Raw genomic sequence first — 24,954 nt, forward strand, 5'->3', positions numbered from 1 at the left:
TTATTGCGTATACTATAATAGCATACACGCCGTAATGGTCCGGGGATGTAATTGGAACAAACATGCAGCTGGCTACGATGCCGCGTGCAATCGATTATAGGCGAGTTACGAGTTTACACGTGAGACGATCGTTTTTGGTTTCAGTTCTAAGGACTTGATACTTTGTTATTTATGGGTATTGCTAAAATTTCTCTTTATAATTGCTTGGAAGATTGAGCGATCAGCGATAGAAAGAAGTACATTAGTAAACACAGAAAGAAAAGATTACGCTGCTTGAACACAAGCATTACATTACACGCAAGCTTGCATTTACAAAGTGATTATTAAGATGAAAAAAAAAGAAAACTAACTTCTACGCGAGTATACGCTTTCCATAATATATGTGAATGACTTCTATGAATGAACTATCATTTTGCACATGATCCCGATCGAGTCTGTGGGCCACAAAATATCCTTATACTTTAATGAGTCGTATTGCGTCGATATATGACACTCTGATGTATTCCAACAGGTACCGACTGAGCTAGAAATAACTTTTGAAATAATGTTTGGGAAACGTTAAAGTAGACTACGTAAAGACGTAATTCCTGCATTTCCTAGCATTTCCGATAAAGAACTAAACAGTGTAGCATTCGGATATTTACATCGTAATTCGACGAGAACTGGTATTTTCGTCGAAGACGTCTCTAACGTTTCCTCGTTCCGCGCAGCCAGCATCTCCCAGGCGGGTTGAATTACAAACGTAATTCCGGAAATCCGCCGCAGAGTTCCGTTAAAATTCTCTTTCAGCCGGTGGTTTGTTATTCCACCGGAAGAAATTCCATCGGCGAAGCAATTAAGTTCTAAGGCGACGCTCCTAATGAATCGGGGCTTTTTTAATTACAAAGGACGAGCATGGAATAAATTGTAACGAAGCTCGTGGCGGCGGGGGTAGCCGGTGCACGCCGCTGACGTCTTATACGCTGCTACATACATCGCCGGTCTGGCGGTAAACGTTTCTCGCGAGGCAGAACGCAGTCGCATTCCAGAACAGTGATTTTAACAGCGTCGTTCCCCGAAACGTTAGGATTACTCCGGTACGCGCAACGTCGCAGTTTAACGGCCCTCACGTTTGAAAGTAATTAGGTTAATTCCACTGAAAGTTTTTGTGTGCCTTGGTACACCCGAAATTATCCGCAATTTTTCCCTGTAACGATGGTGAAAAAATTACTTTCTTATCTCGACGATCGTTCGGATGAAACGTGGCTTAAAAGGGGACGTCGGATTACTCGACTAATTATTCGGGATTAAAGAATTTTAATTTGCTCTTTTAATAAAACTGTTTACGTTGACGCAGAAAAGTAAACGCACGGAGGATGATCGAAGGGTAGAGGAGATTAATTAACGTTTCAATAAGGGACACCGTTGAAAATTGCAAAATTGAAAATACAGAGGGAGCGTTGCACCAGCCACGGTTATATGGTTAAATTCCACTTAAAATTTTCATCGTGGTCACTTCAACGTGCTAAGCAATTATTTCGCGACTCCGTTAATACAACGCGATGAGAAAATATACCAACAGGATTCGGGAGAAAATTCCGCTACGTATGTCGAGCTCGTTAGCGCCGCTGCTGTGAATGACTTTTACGAGCGCTAAATACGATCAAGGGTTCGTTTGGAAAATAAGAATTCCAAGAATGTGCGTGTTTCGACTAACCGCGTGAAAAAAATCCAGCACGAGGGCGAGGGTGTTTTTATTGGTATTAATGAAAGCGTGCATAGAATCGGGACCTGCATCGTGATAACATCGAGAAACTTTTTAACAATGGATAAACGACGAGCATACTGCGAGGAACGAAACGACGTTTCGCCGAAAGAAGAACTCGAATATATACCTAATGTCTGACATAATAACCCCTTACGGGGCGATTAATTATTCAGAAATTAATCTTCCTATTTAATAGACGACTTTAAGAGGAAAAACGGTTAAGTTTGAAAGAACGAAAGAACGAAAAAGAAAAGTCAGGTTACCGATGTCACGAAAGCACTCGTGCTTACCGACTACTTCCTGGACGCATTAAGCTCAAGCAGAAAGCGCGGCCGTAAGTTTTTCAATTTTCAAGCCTCGAAACTCGAAAGCGACCATGTTATCATCGAGAACTGCGTGCCGGCCGTAAAAGGGGACACGAAAAGCACGTCACGCTAATCCCGGCAGCTGTACACTGCCGTGCGACCGTGCGCGGAACGCCGTCTGTAATTAGTTTTGCCATTAAGCGACTTTGAAGTTTATTCCGGCGATAAGCTTTGCTCGTGGCTGCTTCGCTGCTTTTGCGATCGAACGCTCAAATTCCCTTCGTTTTCTTTACTAAATACACGCGATGTTCATCTGCAACGCGACGCGATGCATCTAAACCAACCGATGTGTGTATCATACTCGGTTCTGATTCACACAGGTTGCGAATGTATAATGTAAAGCTAACGAAGAGTTAATACGTTCGTTGCTTGTTAAGGTACATATGGTGCTATAATTTTGAGCGAAAATTTTGCGGAAATTTGAGCGGAAGAGGGGATTCGCGTAAAAGATTCATGTGAAATGATAATGAACTGAACGACTGTTTATACCGAGGTATCGATAATGAGTAAAGATTTATTCGGAGAACGCACACACAGATTAGGATGCATGAAAATTTATCTGCGTCTAACAAGACTGTGTGATGTGCGTGTGAAGCTTTTAAGAGAGAGAGAGAGAAATACAGAGAGGGAGATAGAGAATAGTGAATGGATCATTCGAGTCGAAAGTTATATTATAGCCGTAAATTTGTATAATCCCTGTATTCATCCATAATCATTATTGTATTATTTAATAGACTATTACAACATAGACATAGCATGGAAAAGCAACATAGTTGAAACGTAACTTTCGTTTGAACTGAAATTCACTTTTGGCAAAAGTTATGCTCAAACGTGTACCATAAAGATATACATATGTGTCTCGAAAAATCTTTCGATTCGATCTGTTTAATTAGTTACAAGATTAATTCGAACGCAGAGGGAACGAGAAATAATTTCAAATGGCGTGGCCCACTATCGTTCGCGAAAGGTATGGTGAAACACGAATTTCCACCACGAGCGAAATTATTGCAGGTTAATTATGTTTACGCGAAATGCTAGCGAAATTTACCGAGACAGTGTACACAGCGTGATTCAACGTCGCCAGAAGACGAAGCTTCTTCTCGTACGGCCGTATACCGGAATAAACAAATTTTTCCGCGAGGCTGTTTTCACAGGGGGTTCGCTAGTCGCGCATCTTTTCCCTTTGTGACGGCGACGTGCATTCAGCCCATCGTCGTTCCCGTGTAAGTTTACTGCGGGCAAATACTATGAGACACGCTTGAATGAACGCTCGCGCATCCGTTCCTAAGCTGATTACGATATATGGGAATTCATCGGGCACGAGGTGCAGCGTTACGCTGTTGCTGCGAAAAAAAAAGTACCGTCTGGTCCGTGTCAGTTCGTATAACTCTGCGTTGCTTAAGCTAACAATAACTTTATAAAGCACAATGGGAATTCTGCCCTCTGTTTTCAGAATCAGAACGTGGACGAGTTAACTAATATCATCGTGTTACGCGTGTAAGAAATTTTAGTTTCGAGTATAAATGCTTTCGGGTAAATGCACGTACAGGAAGCTTCAGTTCCATTAGCTTTATACTAAAAAATATTTGAGAGGGAAGAACGGAGATTTAAATGCGAATGGGGAGGCTTGAGAATATTTGAAATTATAGACAAAACGAGGATATTGCGAAATAAAAATTTGACAAGAAAATATACCAGGAAATCTACAAAATTCAAATATTAGCAGTTGTCGAGAGTTAAAAAGTGCTTGTAGGAATTTCATAAATCATGAATATAATTCTTGTAGACTGTGAATTAAAAAATATTTGCCGAATATACTCGGCGTACTTATATTTTCAAACCTAACTCTTTTAATTATTCACATAGCTACCTCTAAACCGAATAATGTATGAGAATACGTACACATTTACCAATACCAAGAATATGCAGAGGGGCGGAAATACAGCAAACGTGCAAAATAACGCACAAATCACGATCTCAGAGACGAAATTCAGCAAAAAGAGCAATCTGCGCGGCGGGTAACAAACCAGCCCGATTAAATTGATTTATTTATCATGAACCAGAAATAGAATTTCGTGAACTGATGGAAAGTATTGTAACGAGGAAGTATAATGCATTGGAAGCAGTTACCCCTGCCGCGAAATTGCTTCTTATGAAAACTTGTTCGAAGAAGTCGTTCGCCCGCGGTCGGGGAAAATTGCTGGTTGCGCAAAGAAGATTGCTCGCGAAGCTCGGAGGGTGAATGAAGAAAAAGAGGGACGCTACACGCAGGGAGACGAGAGGAAAACGAACAGGGGTGGAAAGGGGGTTGTGGTGAGTAGGGATCGGCCGAATAATATTGCGGCGCCGAGCGTGTTTACTCGTCGAGAAGTTTTGGAGCAGCCGGTCGGTTGGTTCGTTACGGCCGCAACTCCACTTACAAGTAATTAGACTAACAAGCACGAAGCTCGGACAGGCGAATTTCGACTGGAGAAATCCAGTCACCAGTTTGTCGGTATTCGCGTCAAGTTCGCGGCGTTCGTTTTCTTCGTTGTTCCGGCCGCCTTCCATTCGTTTTCAGAGGATTGCATTTTCTATAATGGCGGAAATTCGAATGCCAAATTGACGGCTCACGAAAGTATTCGAACACTTTTTAGAAATACACACAGAAAATACACGTAGAAATACACATAGAAAATTTTTACGTCCATATTGCATACGTTGTATAAACAATCTCGACGTTCCACTAGTACTATACTATAGCGAGATACGACGTGATTATATTGGTAGAATTTAAAACCAATCTGCCATGTATATAGAAATTACAAGACGTTTATTGCAAATATCGTATTCAATAAAAAAATTAGTATAAAGCATGAATAGCTATCTTCAGTATATTAGATCTAGCCATATATATAGAGATCTAGCAATAGCATGGATAATTGATATTTAGATATCATGTCGAACCTTGCGAAATATACACTTGCATTGAATATCTTATAATTTCTATACATCAGATTTGTGCTCGTTCACTCGTAAAAGTATTAACGAAATTGCAAAGTGCCTACGAACATTCGAACACCTTTTCGAGCCTGTGTATTTCCCCCGAGAGTGTTTGTTTTCCATTTCTGAGATCGTTTTTATCATCTGTCCGAAGTTCCACTAAAAGTCGTCATTTTTATTAACATCGGGGATTATGAAATATCTTTGAGAAGAAGTTTTATTCGTTAAACGTTGAGAATCGTATTATCCGGTAATCCGTTGCTGGAAAAGTAACTTTAAAATAAACGAGGCAGGGGATCCGGAACAAGACGTGAAAAGGAAGATTCGAATTGGAGCGGAAGATACTCGTTCCATCCGTAAAGTCTGGATTTAATTAATGTCGTGCAAATCCCAGAAATCGCGTAATAAAATTCATTTGTCAGGGACGTATGTGTTTGTCTTGCGTTACAGCCGGTCCGGCGCGGCGGAGGGTATAATATAATAACGTGGTAAAACGCAGGATCGTGTAGCATCGAGCCGCGGGCGATTTGTAAAATTTATCTCGCCACGGAGAGCCAACGATGGTGGTAAAATAGAAGGTAGGGGAATCTAGGCTATTCCATCCATGGGGTGATCGCTTCGTGGGGAAAGTACGCGCGTTGCCAAAAGCGGCCAGTGTAATCTTCCACGTTATTAGCCAGCTTCTCCGCTATCGCCTACTATATTCTGCGAATACACCCCGCTTAGATATTAGCGCCTTCTAAGTTGCCACTGTCAGCCGTATTTTACGCGTTTCTCGTTAACCGACCTACGTTCAACGTTCGGTCAGCTAGCTATACGCTGTAAAATCTTATTTGTTACTTTATACACTCTTTCGAAAGCTATAGTATCATAGAAATCGGTGTATTTGTGGTGCTGTAAATGAAAGAGAAAACGAAGTTGAACGAAATGGAGAGAAAGGAAAGACGCTCATCGATACAGCTTAAACGTTAAAAGAGTTCTTTCTGATAGCTCGCTTAAGCTCAAACTAAAAACAAGGCCGAGGTAAAAAATTTCTTTAAAACCGCGAGAATCAGGTCTAGTCGAATGAACCGATGAAAAGACAAAATTGTAATTTGCTCCGCTTGTCACCTACTGATAGCTAGGAATTGGGGACAGGAGCCTAATAGAGTTGCACAAGGTGTAGCCACGGTACTCTGAGAGCTTCCGTTCAAAGCTACATTAATTGTCATAAACGCTGAGACAATGGAGGTCAGGTCAGAGGACGTATTTACTTGAACAGTATAGTTAACCAAGGACTGCCAAGAATTCTCACGGTATGCATGCCTCTAGTGCGGAATGTAAAAGAGTTAGGACAAATTTTTAATAAATGCTTGGCTAAAATTCCTCCACCGAAACTTGAGAAAGAATTTTTCTAGTTTCTATACGTAACAGCATCAACGACGAAGAAACACGACACTCGACATGGAAAGCCTCGTGTCGTTTTCCCCCTTAACCGGTGATCGTAGACCGCTAAAGCCACCGAGCCGATATTCTGTTGTCCGTGCACTCTGCCAACGAAAGGTTTTTGGCATTCTCGACAGCACTTTCCGCTCTTCTTTCCGACCTCCATGGAAGTTTATGTCGCGGTGCATAAAGACGTTCGGTGTATAGAATAGAAGCGAAGCGGCAGCCATGTCGAGGTGAATGGTTCGCCAGACCGGCTAATAATCGGTCAACGAATCGGTTCGAGTAAAGCAGGATCGTGTTGTCGTTCGTGGAGGACGGTATTATTCCCCTCAGCAAAGTAGTCCAGGAAGAATCAGCAGAATCTTTCGGTGAACGACCTTGCGACGCGCGCATAGAAACGATCCTAAAGAGGACCATTCCAGATTACGTTCGAAGATCGTCGATTTCAACGACAGAATCCGTGGCTTCGATCCGTACAAATCCGTTTGGCGTTTCGGTTTCGTCGGTCGGATCGATTGTTTTCACGGTTACGCGCTACTTCCGCGAAACAAATATTTATTTTTCCCTCCCGGCCGAAGAAACGGTTTCTTTCACCGAGGTCTATGGGGATACGCGAGATACACTTTTGCGCTACGAGGCCGTGCGTCCGCCTGAAGGGAGAAGACAAATCAGCGTGGAAATAGAATTTGCGATAGAATAGAAGATGAGAGAAAGGTAGCTTTAAATTGATAATGCGGAAGACGTTGAGCGATCTCGAGACGTCGATCGAGCTTTCTTAGACCCGTAGTACGCCAGGAATATTCTCCAGGAATAATCCCTTTTATCATGGAAATATAACAAAGGGATCTTGATTTTCTTGACGATGGAATGTGTTCGAAATTATTTATCGTCAACGCTTTTACGAAGAAATAGGATCACGGGATCGTAAACCTCGAATTGCATCGGATTTTTATTTCACGCGGAATTCCGAGACTCGAATCGCGTTATCGGAATTTCTTGACCTTTTCCTCGTTATTATTCGCTATAGCTGTCGTCTCGTCAGTCGTCATAAAACACGCAAGAATGTCTGAACCGGTGGGAAATATGAGCATACTCGAAGCTGTAAAGTTCCATGGAACCTATATAAGAGTTCGAACGCCAGACTTCCCAACTGCACTGTGTTAGTTCGATATCCGTAATATCGAATCTGGTTTGGCAAAGTGAAACGTTTCCTTTGCGTAAAAACCCGAATGCCCAGTCCATCTTGTACGATATCTTCTCCGTTTTGTTAAACGCTTTGCCCGTTTCGTTAAATTATACGGTCATACCGATACACAGAAAGGTTTGACGACCGACCGACTATCCGCACTACGGGCCATTCGTAATATGCAAAATTTATTTCAACGTAATTTAAGATAACCGTAAAACGATTCAAGAATATGATAGATATGGCAAATAAAATTCTCGTATAAACGCTGTACAAAGTGTTTGATGAAATAACGTAAATCATCGTAGCACATTAGCGTAAGAACTACAATACTACCGAGTAAGGCGTATGATTTTAATGGATACTCTTCCGGCGAAAACTACGAATAGTTAATTGATAAAATTACGTTGCAATTATATTACAAAATTAACTCTATTAAAATGCACCACAGTATCAACGCGTAATACTCTTACAAAGTCGAGAAATATTTCCACAAAAACCTCGAAAAATATTCTACGTTCTTTTCCTTGAAATCTTTTTTCCGCTTTGAAAGCGGAATTAAAAAAAAAAAGTATTCCACTCAATGACATGACAATTCCTCTAATTGAATCCGAGCAGTGTTTCTGTAGAATTCCCGGGACCCTTTGAAAAGAAGAATATGAAATTCAGTAGAAATAAGGTAAAAAGAAAAAAGGGGGGAGACCAGTGAAACGATGCGTACGCTGGTCGCGAATTCTTGATTTATTTTGTCGTCGGTCGGAGTGACATTACGGCAGCGGAGCATTTCAACCATGCCGTCGGAGGTTCTCCTCAAAGAAAGCAAGACGGGCTTTTAATCCTCGCATTCCGAAGCCAGCGGCTTATAAGCGTGTAGCCGTGCCTGTAAGCTCGAGACAATAGCGCCAAGTCATATCGTCGGCACTGTAGTCGGAAGCGCTTTCGAGGAACGGAAGGCCGGGCGAAGAAGAGATTTAACACGGAATAAGACGATTACGGCTTAGCTTAACGCCTTCGACGCTAGAATCTTGCGCCCCACTCTCCTTCCTTCCGCTCGATGCCGATTTTAAGACAGAGCCATCCTTATTGGTGTAATTGCATACTTCGTGCGGTTTAACAGGCGTAATACTTTTACCTTTATTTCCATTTTTCCTAACAAAATGCAAGAACAATGGATATTTTTGAGAAAAATTAGATTGCCCAATGAGTTCGTTCTCATTTTTTTAAAAAGATATCAAAAAGCATTCAGCATCGTGTATTTATACGAGATCTATTTATGGTCGATAACGTGTGTATAATACAGTTTTATTATACAACATTTTATAAATGGATCAAGTAACCTTTTATTCTACCAATTCGAAGCTTTCGTCTTTTTATAACAAAACTCCAATATATTTTGTATTTTTATATTCTTTAAATTGTTAAATCCTAACGATAAGAATTTAACGAACTGAATCTAAACATTTTTGCACTTTTGTAATTATAACTGTCAACAAATGGTAATAATGTTCAATTGTAATTTTAAAATGATCGGAAATTTATGCAAAAAGGTCGCCCTTCTCGAATGTTGCTATCGAATAACAACGATGCGCGATGTTACAAATGTAGTTAACCGTTTTTTGGTTAAACATTAAACATTACCAATCAGTGGTAACGTGGAATGGAAACCGATGCGCCGCAGAGCCCTGTGTAATCCTCGCGCGGTTCACATTTGTCGATACGTCATTAAATATTTTCCCACAATATGGTATTTATACTGTGGCCACTGTTGCATATGCATACAAACACGGTATCTGCATATTTCACCTGTACCAAAGCTAAACGTACCGTTTGCCAGATCCCCATTGGTTATTCCTCCAATTTTTCTAATTATTTAATAAACCGCAATAGTTTGCAATTTGCTCTTCCATCTTTCAACGCAATATCAAGATACATTTTCGATATATATTCCATGTCGAAATAGCCTGCGAAATATTATCGGAGAAACTAGACGAGCAGAAAACTAGAAGATGAGCAAGGTTATCAGAAATAATCGGAAAAGTCGGTCAAGTGGTGACGCGTTGTTCGGTCAGTGGGTGGGTGAATCGTCGTGGAACCACGTCAAACAAACCGATTCCCACGGGATACCCGCCGTTGGCTGCGACCTTATTATTTCTGATAACAACCGCGTCGATACGAAACTATACGTTCGAGGCTTTCGTCGCAAAATAGCAGCGAGTTTCTGCAATGAAGCAACAGCGTCCGCGTAATCGTCGTTTCGATTCGACGAAGAGCAGGCCGAACTCGTTTCGATTGCAGGATCGGAAGAAGGAAACCGTTTCATCGCTGTATGCTACTCGACCGTATTTACCTTGAACCACGCCCTACATTCGGCAGAACGAGACCGAGAGAAAGGGATACGAACAAATTTATACGGTCAAGATTGCGTATCACTGCGATCGCAAGAAATCCTGAGAACTCACAGCAGCGCGCGCGTCCTCGATACAAAGAAACTACCGTCTAAAAAGGTAATTTATTTCGACGAGTAGGAAGAAGTCAATAGCTCGGGCCACTGCAATATCGAATCTCTTTCGAGTTATTCTACAGAGGAATCGAAGAACGTTCCTTAACTTCTTCGCTACGAGCGCCTAGTCGACAGCAGCCTATGTCCGATGATCGGTTAAACTCGTCAATTTCCAAAAATATAGGTCCAGCCTACTATCATTTTTAATCGACTGTATACGTTCTCCCGTTTGGTCGTTCCGGCACTTCATTACGCATACGTAGTTTGTCAGTTCTTGTGTAATTTCTCAGCTTAAATAATTATTAGATATCGTCCGATTTAGATAAGTATTATGGTTATCGTAAGGTGACACCACGCGGCGAACGAGCGCCGTATCAAAGACGTTAAAACACGAATCGATCAATTCGCTGGCCAATCAAACATCGCGAAATCACTGTCACTGAACTCAGTGGCTGAAGTCTGACGATCGTATTATCACGAATTAATGCGTCTCCACTAGTAACGGAGATCGAGCGTTCCCCAGCTCCCTCGTCGATCATCCCGATGTCGGAGCCTCGACCAAGGCGCTCAAAGGATTTTTAACCCCGGACCCGAGCCTCTTCGCCGAGGAACTTCAGTAATTCGCTTACGCATTCTCGCAACGGACTTACCCTCGCCTTCGCTTCCGCGGATTTCTGCCTGTGCCTGGACTCTGCCAGCATCGACTGGATTTTCTCGAGCAGAATGTAAGAGGCGAGCGGAGAAGAAAAGGGTAGGAGCTGAGAGGATGGAGGAAAACAAAGCGTTTAATCGGCTTCTGTTTCTTTCTTCCTTCGCGTATGGGATACAGTATGGCGTTTTCGTTTCAATTTCGTAGTTAAGCTCCGGCCAGTTGTTTCTTCTATTGTTTTTCTAGCCGTGTTTCGTTTTCGTCGACTAGCATTCTCGATCTTTTGATCGAGTCTCCCCAGAACTCTATCCGAGATATTGTTAGGGGGAGGAAGAAGTTACTCGTTCGTAATACAAAATTGTCGCGAGTTTCTGCAATATCTGAGCTCTTCAAAATGAAAAGGTGGAAGGATGGGGGAGTTGAATAAAAACAAAGAATATAGTAGCTACGATATCTGACGATAATGAAAGAAAAATTAAATGTACAGACACGTTTCTATTAACAACGAGGCGGGGAAACGAGGTAGAGCGACAATGGGATACAGTGGTGGGAGCGCGTTTCGAAGCTTCCTTGTTCCCTGTAAGGCCACTTCTGCCCTCTTCGGGGATGCGAAGTTGCCTTGGCTAATGCACGTTAATCGCACGGTAGCTGACGAACACTCCACAAACCTGACCCCCTCGACAACATGAATGATTCAGCGAGCGAACACAGAGAACGGAGGGTCGTTATTGTTATAAAGGGGGAATGAATTTTACACGGAGCCCGGGACAGACACAGATGGACGCACGATGACTAGCAACGTTTATAGCCCGGTCGCGTTTGAAATTAAATTAATAGGCTCGATGAAACGGGTGTTCTTGGTTGCTGGAACTATACCAGGGCGCAAAGTTGATATCTTTGACCGAGTAATGGTCGCGTTGATAAAACCTTTGAAAATCGATTAAGAATATAGTTTAAAGGCTGACGAACAAGAAATAAGATGGGGATATAGCAAAAAGCTGAAAATCGTCTGAATTATCGTAGTCGTTCGTCGTTGCCTAAAGCTGCCCTTTCTTCCTCGTTTTATGAAATTCCTGTCATAAGTCTCTCAGGTAAGTTGATTGGATTGGTCGGTCGCGGCAGCCGCATCTTGTAACCCCATTTCCCAGCGAGAAAAGCGACCAGGATTTATAGTACGAGCCGCCGTATATTGATGCCGCAGCTTAGATTTCGATTTGGACGGAGCTTTAGGCGAGCGTCGAAAGGCGCCAATTTTCACGGGCCTCGTGAAACTTCCAATGTACAGGACGGATGAAACTTTATGAAATTCATGAGAGACGCCCTGTGCAGCCGGTGGGCCGATCAGCTCGCTCGACCGAATAATATTCCACGCTGGGAAATCATCGCGGTCGAGAACGTCTCGTGCCGGGAAAGTTTCGGGGACTTTTCGTAGGAAGCCACGAATCTTCGGTTCCGGGGGCTTAGAAATTTTTAAGCCACCGTCAACGATATTACCGTCCGAACTCGATTTCGATTGAGGCAGCCAATTGCTTTCCAACGCGGCGGGTTCGCGACTTAAGGGTAATACGAATGAAAAGACACGATTGGATAGAAAAAAGTACTCACCGATCGTGGGGGATGTGTCTCGGCGCGTCCAACGTTTCACTGCATCTTCGTCTGCGATTGGAAAGCCTGCAAGCACACGTGAAACCAGAAGCGATAAGTTAAGGTCTAGTAAGCTCGAAGCTGTTCCGTGTAAAGATCTATGCTTCCTACTACTCGAATAGATAAATTCGATATCAAGACGATCGTGTGCAAAATTGCCTATAAGTACAAGCGCGGGGAAAACGATTCGCGGCAGAAACGACGCGATAAGAAGCTTGAAATCGGTCGTGACAGTGGAAAAGGATTCAATATTGATTCGAGGACGGGCGGAAGAGGTAGCCACGTTCGCGACAGCACGTTTCCGTATGTATTTCTACATTTCAGTCCGATCGGCCAGCCGATACCCTTCTTTATCATTTTTACGGCCGAGTAGGAGGTCGTGGTGGAGGCGTCCGCATATTTATCCAAGCGTGCCGGCAATAAAACACAGGCCTGGCGCGCATATCCGCCTGTACCATGGCTGCTTTCCTGTATAATATTTCGCTTAAGGAATTCGTAGACGTCGCGAGATGCGGCGGCACCGAACCGCGCGGCGAGGTCGTGCAAATACGCTCGCGTACCAACCTACGTCTGATTTAATGCGAAAACGGGAGCGAGATTGTATCGCGACTGGTTGGAAATTTGACGAAGACACTGACAAACTATTCCTAGCGGATTCATCGAGTAACTTTGTGGATGGCTTCGTCTACTCGCCTGTCTGTCCCTTCGGTTCGCTGGAGAGTTATTTAGTCTAATAACGAATTCATTCGATGACACGGTGTTACATTGCGAGCTTAGCTCCACGAACTCAGCGCGGAACGCCGCGGATCTTATTCGAATTGAAATATCGTGGCAGAGAAACATGCAGATTCTTATATTTTCCTACTTCTTATTATATCAGCATTATATATATATATATACGTACATTGTTTTATAGTACTGGAAGTTCTTAGAAATGAAAGAAAAATTTTAAGGCAATATGTTTCCGCGAGATTAGCACTTTGTTGAATAATAATTTCAGTACCTTATCGAACAGTTCCGTGATTACTTCGTTAAATAATATTTCGATCTTTTAAGAAATAAATTTTCTGAAATAGTTTTTAACTTAGCATACTTTTATTGATCTTGACTAAGCTTCAACATATTCGATCTTTCGTGAGATTGTAAAGATGTTTGTAAAAAATGTTTTAAGAAGATTTGTAAAAGTTTTTTTCGAAAGTACTTGAAAAGCTACAGCTAAGTTCCTAGCACGATGTCCGACGTTATTTCGTTCAAGACGTTACCCTTTATATTAACCAATTCTAAGTTACCAGTATTTCATTATTCGATAGAAGTTGCAAGTATCGATTTTCAGGAACGCTACGAACTTTCTCAACGACCCAATAGAACAAAGATAATAACAATAATTTATCGTTAACAATCATTTCTTATTATTATTGAGAATATCTAGCTTCTATACAAAGTTTTTCGCGCTGCAGGAGCAAGTTTTCCAGTTTTCCGAATACCACCGTGGAATATGTCGAATGATCGCGTTTAATTCGCGGAATAACGCGATTGGCTTCCAGCTTCTATCGGAATAAGAGTTAAGAGGGTCGCTGGATAACCTACGTCGCGAATTTAATAATAGAAAAAGTTTCTAGCCTTACAAATTTAACAAGAAACTTCGACCTGGGCCCCGTCCGCATTCGCAAGTTTCCCATCTTCCGTAGTTCGGTTCCCGCGCATTCAACCGGACGATCCAGGCAATCTCCGCCAAAGAGATTCCATAGGGAATCGATATGTGAACGTCGGTTAGAGGTTGACGTGCTTTGAACGACGTTTATCTTACCTCTTCCTATTTCGAATCGTTCAATTAACGGAATATTTCATTTTTCACTATTACGTAGAGACGTGATGTTAATTAAAACGAACCACCCAGATATTCGATCGAGGCAAATGCACTGTGAGTTCGTACGTTCACTGTTGTAACGGAGTAGATACTGTACGATCGAGGTCTACATCTGGCACGACTATCAACGTCAAATTAAATCGGTAGTTCCTGGAAATTACAGGTAGACCTAATCTATCTTTAATCACAGGTTAATCCAGCCACCTAACATAAACAACAAAGTAGAAATTCCGGTTACATAATAAAATACATTTTTAACTACGATACATAATTTAGATCTTTCCAATTCCCATTTCCTGGAAATTATTAACTTCTTTTCATCATAAGAAATTCCACTTTAAACTCGTTTAAGACGCGAACGTTCGTACACGCAGTATTTTAATGACAATATTATGGCTATAAAAACACTAATCGTCTCCAACCATGATTTCACGGGATAATCACAAAGTATATACATAAAAGAACTTAATCTGCCCGTCCAATCCAGAATCACGCTCTCACGGTAACGTCTGCCGGCTATGTCTAATCGCTCGTCCTTAACTTTCTTCTCTCTCTCTCTCTCTGTCTCTCTCTCTCTCTCTCTCTCTCTATGTCACTCCGTACCATGAAAAAGAACCCATCTCGCACTTTTGTTTCACGTCGTTCAGTTGCTCCATACAGACATGGCCGGACGAAAGTGTGGACGCGTAGCCGCAGAGACAAATAGGCATGGTAGAAAAGCAAGCTATCGTTGTACAGTAATCCCAGACGTGTTTTCTGGGTCGGTTGCATCCAGGATTGCGGTTCCCAGGCGGCATTGTCTCCGCGAAATACGGCCGCGGAAGAAACGAAAATTATGCGCCCATCCCCTTCTGCCCCTTTCCTTCTGCATTCAGTCGCCTCGCGAAATGCTTTATTTCCTTCGCCAACTAGCGTTTCCTCTTTCACGCGGTCCTCCACCTTTCGGCCTCTCTTTCCGGCCGAACAGCCGGAGAGAGTGACGACGAGGTCGTTTGCCTTTACGTCGAGTCATAAAGATCTCAGACATAACGTTGGTCGCGAGAGCGCGAGAGATCTTGGGAGCGAAATCACGACGACCAATGGGAAGACAAAGACGAGGATGAGGGACCGAGAGACGGCTCTTACGGAGAGAAATAAACAGATGGAAGAGACGAAAGGTTAACCAGCGCTAAGAAGAAGGCACTGGTAGAAAGCTTCTTCGTTGATAGACGCTGACACGCGTACCGTCTACTCGTTACGAAAGGGTTAAGACGTTGAGTGATAGTCAGGGAGCCGGGGTGATACGAGCAACGAAGGCGCAAAGGGATGAAATGCAAGTGGTCGCGTGCCACGATCTCAAGCAGACGCTTTTTGCCTCTTTCATCCCGGAGCACGCGTGTTCCTGTTATCTTCTTGTTAACTGCCACTCCAAATTTTCTCTTTTACGCTCTCATCCCTCTCACTAAGCGAATCCACTGGTTTTTCCATCTTGTTTCATTCGCACGTACATACTGTTCGCCATCGATATCGAAAGCAGCGTGTCCAATGACCGAGAATCGAATCGAATCCGATCGATCGAGACTATGAAGTCCACGGTAACTGGATTATCAGGCAAATTTAAGAATTAAACGTGATTCCTTTCCGTATCGAGCTCCGCTGACGCCCGTCAAGTTGAATTACGAGCGGTAATCCCCGGGCGGAGGCTGAAACCATTCCGGCCGGAAATCTAATTTTTCGCGGAACCCGGTGAAGTATTGAGAGTAATAATTAAAACTGCAAATTCTTTGCCTCGGGGCCAGAAGCGTCCGCGAGTAGATAAGAACCAAATGAGGAACAGTCGGAAGAGAAATCGAAAAGAATACGGCGTGTTATTAGCGCGATCGGACGCGCGCCTCTCTCGTCCGATTTCAATAGAAGATGGAAGCATTAGCGGTTGGAATGGAATTAACGGAAGAATAATTCAAACGTGAAAATCATTTCGCCTGTAACGGTTCGTTAATTATCGCGATCGGATCGTGCGAAGTTGGACAAACGGCATCGGTGATTAGGAATCTGTAATCCGCGCGAATATCGGGGCCGAAAAGTGATTGCCGATAACGGCGCGAGAATGCCTGGCTTACTTGCATAATTAAGCACAAATATCGTCGCATAATTGATCGAATGCTTCGCATTATGCAACGTTATGCGTGGCCACGATAACCGTATAATTCAATGTATTCTGATTAGAGCTTCCTAACCCACATTCTGGCTTACCTCGCGCAAGAGATTCTATTTTGCCTATTTCCGTGGTAATTTCCATGAATATTCCGGTCGAAGTGAAATGCACGTTTTATTTTAAGAACCCCAATAATTACGTATGTCTCTTTCTTTTTCTTTCTTTGCCGTCTAAAAGAATTATGAAAATCCAATCGATTTGTTCTTTAATCCCGTAGCTATTTCGACGTTATCCGATTAAAATCCGTTTCTATGATATTAAGAAAAACCTTGGCATGGTATAGCGAAAAGTTGCAGCGGAATTTCGTCCCGTTGTTGCTGGTACAGCGACCTACCAACGATATGGATTCCAGGATTTGCAGAGAGCTCAACAAATGTTCAGCCTGTTCCACTTGATGTATTAAGTGACTGTTTTCGTTTTAACCGGATTTGTCGATATCGGATTACAGGCTCGATATGTTGAAGAATTCACAAAAGACCGACCGATGGGGATGAAAGCGTTGCAACGGAGGAAGGATTTCTCGAAATTGGTAATAACAGTGTTTATTGTTCGATAATATCTGCCCGATTCGAATCGGAAAACCATAAAATTTGGCCTGTGTAAACTGTAAACGTACCTGTTAAACGCTGAAATGATATTTTTGACATCGTATAAGCGTGTTGTAAACGTTTCACGAAAATTGCACAAAAATTAACGTCCATCCATATGTCATTAATAAATAGAAAAATCATCCGCATAAAGGTATCAATCATAGTTCCCCTATTTTCAAATATAATCAAAACGTTCGTGCCCCGAGGCACCCTTCATAGAACCAACCCCTCCAAACAATTAGGGTGTCACTCGTTGTATTTATCCTACCGGAAGCTTTATCTAATTTGGTTCAACGATGTTCTCCACACGAGTAAACGATCGACCCCATTCAATCGGAAGCCTACTCTGTTTCTAGCTGTCTTGATCTATGAGCATGAAGCCTAAGCCAGCCGAAAATACGCTTAACGGCGCAGGCGCGTTTCCGTGATCCTGCTGGCCGCTCCTTCGGCGGTGAAATCTCGAAAATGGGAAAGCAACGACGCCGCGCCGTTCTCCTCGCGTCGCCGACGAAATAAGATACTTCGTGAAAGTAATTTCCCCGAGAAAAGTAAGTTTTCGTCGAGTAATAGCTTCTGCACTGGCTGCACGAGACTCGCAGCTCTACGTATTCGCGAACGAGCAAGGAAGCTTCGACTCGAGGCTGCTATTGCCAGAAGAGATTCCACGCGAACGTGGGGCTGAGGTTAGAGGTCGAGGTGTAACCTTAATCGTTGTTGCCTCCACTTTTAGGCTTCCAGTCTCATCCTCTTCCTCTTTACTTCTCCATAAAGCGGCGTTTGTTTCTTCGATGCGAATTCTCTGTTTCAATTGAAAAAATATCTACGCTAGAAATTTTCATTGGGCAAAGAAAATTTTATTGCTAAATTACCGCGTGGATCGTTCAAATATTTTTTCAAGTGTGAGATCAATTGCCTCATGTTCTTCATAGTCCTCGAATCAGAAAGCACCTTCACCTTCTTTATTACAGAGATAGTCCTTTCACAAATAATATTCCTATTTTATAGCACTGGAATGATCGAGTTTTAATATGTATTTACGTATGTCATATATCGTTAATTAAAAGTATAGCAAAAGCGAAGAATTTAATACGAGTCATTTGGTTAGTTTTGGTGTTAAGACAACGTAACCTGGGATTACTTGCTGTACTTAAACTCTGTCGTGCCTAACAATCAATCTTTCGATATCTGACAGCAATGTGTCTTCGAGATAGTAGGTTATAGTTATCGTTGAGCATTTACACAATTCCATCCGCACTCTCACTGACCAGGTACGTACAGTCCAAGCATCTAGCATAAATCCTTTCGGCTCAAAATATCGTCGAACTATCTTTGAAAATTCTTAAAGGCACATGTTTTTGAATTATCGTTAATACAAATCGTTCCATTTTAAATGAATATCGTCCGCGAGAAAGGATAAAATAATTAAAGGGATTCATTCACGGATGCACATTGTATTTGGACTTCGGCTAACAGAACATACGATGACCAGCCGTTTGGTATATACCGATGTTTACCTTTGAATTTGATATGACGTTTAGATCCGATCTAAGTGATGTGGCTTCGTACCATTGACCTGATTATGAGTGACCATTGATTATTGATTACTGTTTGACCAGGCCGAGCCATTAATTACCGTCTGACCGTACCTGATAATGCTTGATTGTGTGCTAAACCTGACAGCCCGCTACATCAGAATATTCATCCTGCACGAAACAGGAGCATATGGTAGACTCTGTATCGTTATTTAGATTCAATCGCTACTGTATCTTGCGCAGCAATCGGCAACCCATTGCGATCGATAGTATTAACAAAGGGTAACGACAAAACACCTCATTTTCCAGATAATGGCTTAACCAGTGAATTTTAAATGTTAACGTTAAGGTACTATCTTTAAGGTAGAATAATATCAATATCATGTCAAACTATATGAACTATTTCACTTCTCAAGTAAATGTATAACAGTCGTCACATAGGGGTAAAGATGTTCCTGTAATTTATTTATATAAAACGAGATATTCAACCTTCGTGTTAACCATGATTCCTCCTGCATTATAAATAAAAATCGAATATGGAAGGTGATCAAAAAGTCTACTAAATTACACTGAATCCATAAAATTCGTATAAAACTCGCCTTTAAAGTTTTACAATAAACAGATAGGTATTGTACGAAAACTATTTGTTAGCACAGAGCATCGTGGAAGATGAAAATCAAATCCGCAGTGAACGTGTCAAACGTAGCACCCGTGAACAAGTCATACCACGATGTGTAGGTTTTCTTGACTTTCTAGTAGGAGCAAAGCTACCGCTGACGTCCATTCCAGTCGTACAAAGGTAGAGCAGGGTTTTTTCGCGTTGCCGAGCAATATGTCACCCTAGATTGCAGAATGTTGCAAAACGTGTCTGGGACACGTAACAGCATGCAACACACGAGCTGCACAAACCGTTGAGTCATTCGCTCCACATGCCGTATCTACCACTCACGATAACACTCGACTGCACGAAGCGTCTAGACGCGGTCGAGGGTGTGCAATATAACGGGGGTGAACAGAAGTATCGGTGACTTTTACATCATGTTACAACGCAGGCATACGTTTCCCCGCTATCTGTAATTACAGCTCTATCGTTCGTCGCATCTCGATTCCACGTACAGTCAAAATCATCAGTACAGTGCAAGTTCATATATGCAGCTGAGCTTGTCGACGATCACACAGACTATATAATTGGAGTCCGTATAATAAGATCTCGTCAATTCTCCCTATTATTTTCCACCACCGATAATAGAAGCTCGTATTAAGATAAGTGAATTCAACCAGCAAAAGTTCAGTTATTAGGGTATTAACTAAAATTTCGTTGCATCGTGCGAAACCATATACTTCCAGGTAAACTTGGAGGATCAGCAGTTTGAGTTTTTTTTTTTTTTAGTGAAATAAAAAGTGGGGGGGGGGAAGTAAACGCTAGACGAATGTTCAAGTTTCAATTCGACTCAGCCGAGAGCGACGTTTGCCAACGAGACCAATGTCACGCAGAAAGCGCTGGCACCGGTTCAAATTGGCGGTCTCGTCTCCGGGGTCCTCATAGACTCCTGATTAGATATTCCAATCAGAATACCTGACGAGAATACTCACTTTTAGCGAATTCTCGGTGCACTTACGCGACACCCAGAGCCTCGTTCGCTCTAATTGGATCCGTCATTGTAATTACGCTGGCTTTGCAAAAATCGATTTTCAAAGTTCGTCCCTGGGAAACGAGCTCGACGTTACATCGTCGTTGCGTGAACTGAATGAATTTGTCAGTGTGTTTCGTTGATATTTAAAAACTACAAAATTTATACGAAAATCTCGCAACCGATCGATCGAAATCTCTTAATACGCCGATCTCTTATAAATAATTCTCTAATATCGAAGAAAATTGAATTCTCCTATGATGACTGGGGAAAATAATTTTTTTTATGTTGCCAGTAGTGAAAGGAACAATCAGATGTGTACATACCGTTGCATCAGCGACGAAACTATTGTTATTACCAAGTGTTGATACAAAGGTCGACAATAATACAATAGGCTGACCTGACAGTAAGTGACCATTATTGGGGCGATGCACTTTTTGGCAAAAGCTCGTTTCATTATCGGGCTGCGTAATTGGCGCATCCGGAATTTCGGCGCACCGGCACGGCGGCTGGCTGGTGACTCAGCGAACCAGTGACTCACACTCCTCCTTCGCCCGTCTGCATCTTAACGAGCAGGATATGCGTTAAGATCAAATAAAGAGCTTCCGGCCGGCGGAAAAATCAAGAAACGTTGGACTGGCTAAATTTCTAGAATTTTTATCGCGTTCCCCGTATCTCGCTTAATGAATATTCCTCGCGGTGCACCGGCAAATTACTGGAATCCAACCGAAATCGTCTTCAATGGGAATATGGTAATCAAGAGCGGTTTCTCAACAGGCATACTAATCGTTAGAGCCAAGGACGAAAAAAAGGGTGAGGAAAATAGGGTGTAACCAAGGTGACGTGCCTGTGAAGACACGAAAGACTTGTTAGGGGAAATCTCTACAGAATTGTATAGATTTCGGATCCTACAACTTTTTAATTTATCGAGGAAATTTATTATCTGCTTAAAGTGCTTCCATAATTATTAATATACAGTAATAAAAGTATAATATACAACATGAAAACAAGTAATTGTCAAATAATTTCCAAATTCCTTAAATTAATTATGGACACAAGTATAATATGCCTACGATTTTCTGTACGAGCTTTAACGATTAATAGATCGTTCGATAGCGATCGTACGACTGATTCTATGGTTTCCTATGACGGAGATATGAAAACTTACAGGGGTGAGAGTCCAAAATCTCATGTCCCGACCGAGCATAATTCTCGTGGTGGGTAACATTACTGGACTCGACTAGCTGCTCGTATATTACGAGGCAATAAATCTCCACCTCGAGATTCATGTCAGACATCTTTGAGATTAAGCTTCACCTGACCCGTTATCCTATGAATTCGTTCATCCCTCGTCCCAATGTGTTGTTCGTCGCCTTAACCTACATCTGATACTTGGACCAATCGTTAAAAGTTGCTCAACGCGATGTCGAGTCGACAACAAACGACAAGACACAAAAAAAGTAAAGATAATCGTCGACTATGTATAAGGGATGAAAAGACACCGTTACACTGTGAATGAAAAAACGACATTTATCGCGATAAAAATAACGGCCTCTGCACTGTCTTCGTTGAATGTCTTTGGAAACATAAACTTACCTTACAAGATGATGTCGATCTCAAACTATTGATCTTTACTTTGAAACTTGAAACTTTACTCCGAAGAAAAGCCGTCGTTATTATATAGCTATTAACGACTAAAATAGAGTGTCTCTTGCAAGAAGGAACAAGGATTGTTTAAAAGAGCAATCACATTTTAAGCTCAACATCCAGATTCTACTCCTATCTCAACGAACCGAGTCAAATATTTAATAAAAACGAGGATACCGAGTGTAATTAAGCTTTCGTAGAATAATTGACGTTCCGAGTTTTTTTTTTTTTTTATCACCGCGAAAGAATGCAACCGAGTCAATACTCTGGCCTCAATAGAGGCTGAAGCGCAAAGAAAAGGAGCAAAGGGAAAAGAAGGAACACGACCGCACGGCTTTCTCAAAGCGTGTGCCGCTACCGGCGTACTTATTAAGACTTATTACGGTTCTCACGCGCAGAGCCAGCTACAGCCTCCTTTTCTCAACGAGAAAAGCTCCTTCGCGCTGCCTCGGAGCAGTCACGGCGGAGCCGCGCACTTAATTGTTATAAATTGCCCCATCGGTTCGCGAAATGATTTACCGGCTCGCCTCGCATAAATTGCAACAAAGATTTTCGTTAAGAGAGTGATTTACGACTTCGCAACATCGTTCTCCAGTTTATGCCCGACGAGCATCCTTTTCTCTCGATGCCTCCTATCTCTCTCTATCTTCCCAATGCTCTCCTAAATTTCCCAAGGAATTATTATTCAATTTCCTTCTACGAGAACGCTAACCTGGATATTTATTTCATTAGAATGTGAAACAATTCGTAGTTTCGCGTTTTATGAATTAGAAATACGACGTATTGTAATAGCTAGATGAGCCGTGTATTAGATTTGTTAGGAAAGAAATAATTTAGATGGCTTCTTTACACGCTCTAACGATGAGACGGTTCCCCGTTAGACAGTGGATTTTGACGCGTGTATGCAAAATTTTAAAATACAGAAAAGCAGAAAATACAATTGTTATGTCGGCGGACTCTTTACCTAAACCAGGCCACACACCGCGGGCAAGATGGCAGCTAGATGTCTTCAGATCCTTACTGCGTACCCTCAATAGTCTCAAGTACCCTCCATAAATCTCCGGAATTTTCTAGTTAAGGTCCTTCAGACCATGCAAATATTCTTTCACCGAATTGTTTTCTAAAGTTCATTGTCCACCACGATTTGACACGGGAAAGTTGCTTTCTCTCGCGTATGAGGCCTCCCACTAGCGACTTTATCTCGAGGGCGGTTAGCATCCCTCTTCACCCACCACCATAGCAAAATAACCAATTAACAACGAAGCCTATTTCCCTCACTCTCCTAGTCAAAATTGTCATCGACAAATCCGATGGTCCCGTGCGCTAGACGCACCCATCCTTAGCTTTCCTCCGCCACAGCATCGTCACCGAACTTCACTGATTTTCTATCTTTCAAGCAGTCAACATCTTCTGACCGGGTTTCCACCCTTAGATCAGTCACTTACTTAACTTATACATACGCACCAGCGTAACTATCTTCTTTACAAAGTTGTTGGAATAAACTGTGATTTATAACTTGTTAATTTAACTACCTCTATTATCCTAATCGAAATAGGCGATCGATCATTTCGTGGCGTCGATTATCTAATCGTAACGGGAATTTACGACTCCCGTTTACGTGCTTCCTCGCGATCGCGTCTCTCCGCGAGTGGTCGAAACAACAATAATACAATACAATTATTGATATATGAAATATCCAAAGCAGAGTACTCGCTATAATTTTTAATATGTAAAACGAATCTTCGCTTAAGTTCCATAAAAACAAGAAGCGTAAAAATCCATAGTCTGCTTCGCTATTAATTTTAACTGTTTTCCTTATAATGTCATGCGTTAACAGGATACTAAATAGCTAACGATCGCTCAAGTAGCTATTAGAAACAGTCTATGTCAAAGGGTTAGCACATATTACAGTTCGTAGCTATTACAGTTGAATGAGAATGGATTTATGACTTTACATAACGCGTGACGTGTGTGATGACAATGCCTAGAAAGTACAGCGCGATATGCTATTGTTAATTACTGGCCTTACGTCTTGCATAAGAAGCGGTGCATAGATCTCACTACTATGACACTCTCTAACAGTATTGCAAGTAAAGCACCTGTGATTTACGATCCTCGCTATAAAGTATTCAAATAAAATTCACAGCAAATTCAAGAGAATATCGAAGTAAGAAGATTTCCGTATAAAATATTATTTCATTTACCAATTAAATATTCCAATTTGACGTTTTCACGCTCGGATTTAAAATTCTACGAAACGCTTTAGCTTCCCCGTAGCTAACGGAACGTGTTAAAAGAATCAGCACAGAGAAAAGAAACAATCGTTTCAATGAATCAAACAATTCGTATAGCTGGTTTTTCTATTCACAATCGAATATTTCAAGCGGTGTACGAAAGCATAAATGGAAGAGGCGGGCGTAACTGGGTTTGCATAGAGATTTTCACGGCGAACGCGTCGTAAACCGCCGTTAATGAAATTAGGTCTAGCCATCGGTGCCGCAATGGCAGACAAACAGAGAGAACGTGTGCGTTTCGTTGTGTTTCGGCTGCAGCTAGCACCTACAAGAAAAGTGACCAGATTTATCGACGCGAGACCAGCCAACTAATGGAAATGTAAATCGGTCTTAGGCGACTCGTTTGCATCGTAGGCGATGGAAAACGCGCGAACCAGAATACGAAGAAAGTTCGTCGGCATGCGTGAACACATGAATCGTCGAGAACGAGGGAAAAATAAATGGCTGAGACGACGATGGAAAGTCGAAAAGCAAAAGGACGGGTGCATCAGAAGGAGCGAGGAGGTAAAAAAGGGGATTGGTTTGTGCACTCGTTACAGCGTCGTCTCACTTGGATGGCTTTTCGAGGAGGAGCGAATGAAAGAGTCCAGAGGTATTTGAGATCGCGCAGACTGCGCTTTGAGCTCGTACAGTCGGTTTGATGCGCGTATAAATACCTCGAAAGCGTGGCTCAGGACGCCATTAAAGCACCGACTGTG

General features: G+C 42.2%; 1 protein-coding gene across 1 annotated transcript in view; it reads right to left on the bottom strand.

Annotated features, from left to right (window-relative positions):
- The window catches only part of LOC122569046 (discoidin domain-containing receptor 2), a 214,021-nt gene that overhangs the window by 154,909 nt on the left and 34,158 nt on the right, over positions 1–24,954 (bottom strand). The window contains exon 2 of the mRNA XM_043729508.1: positions 12,463–12,528. The gene's annotated coding sequence lies outside the window, so the exon portion shown is untranslated. The remainder of the gene's footprint in view (positions 1–12,462; positions 12,529–24,954) is intronic.

Source organism: Bombus pyrosoma, linkage group LG7 (genome assembly GCF_014825855.1).
Source record: "Bombus pyrosoma isolate SC7728 linkage group LG7, ASM1482585v1, whole genome shotgun sequence".
In the NCBI taxonomy this organism is placed as follows: Eukaryota; Metazoa; Arthropoda; class Insecta; order Hymenoptera; family Apidae; genus Bombus; species Bombus pyrosoma.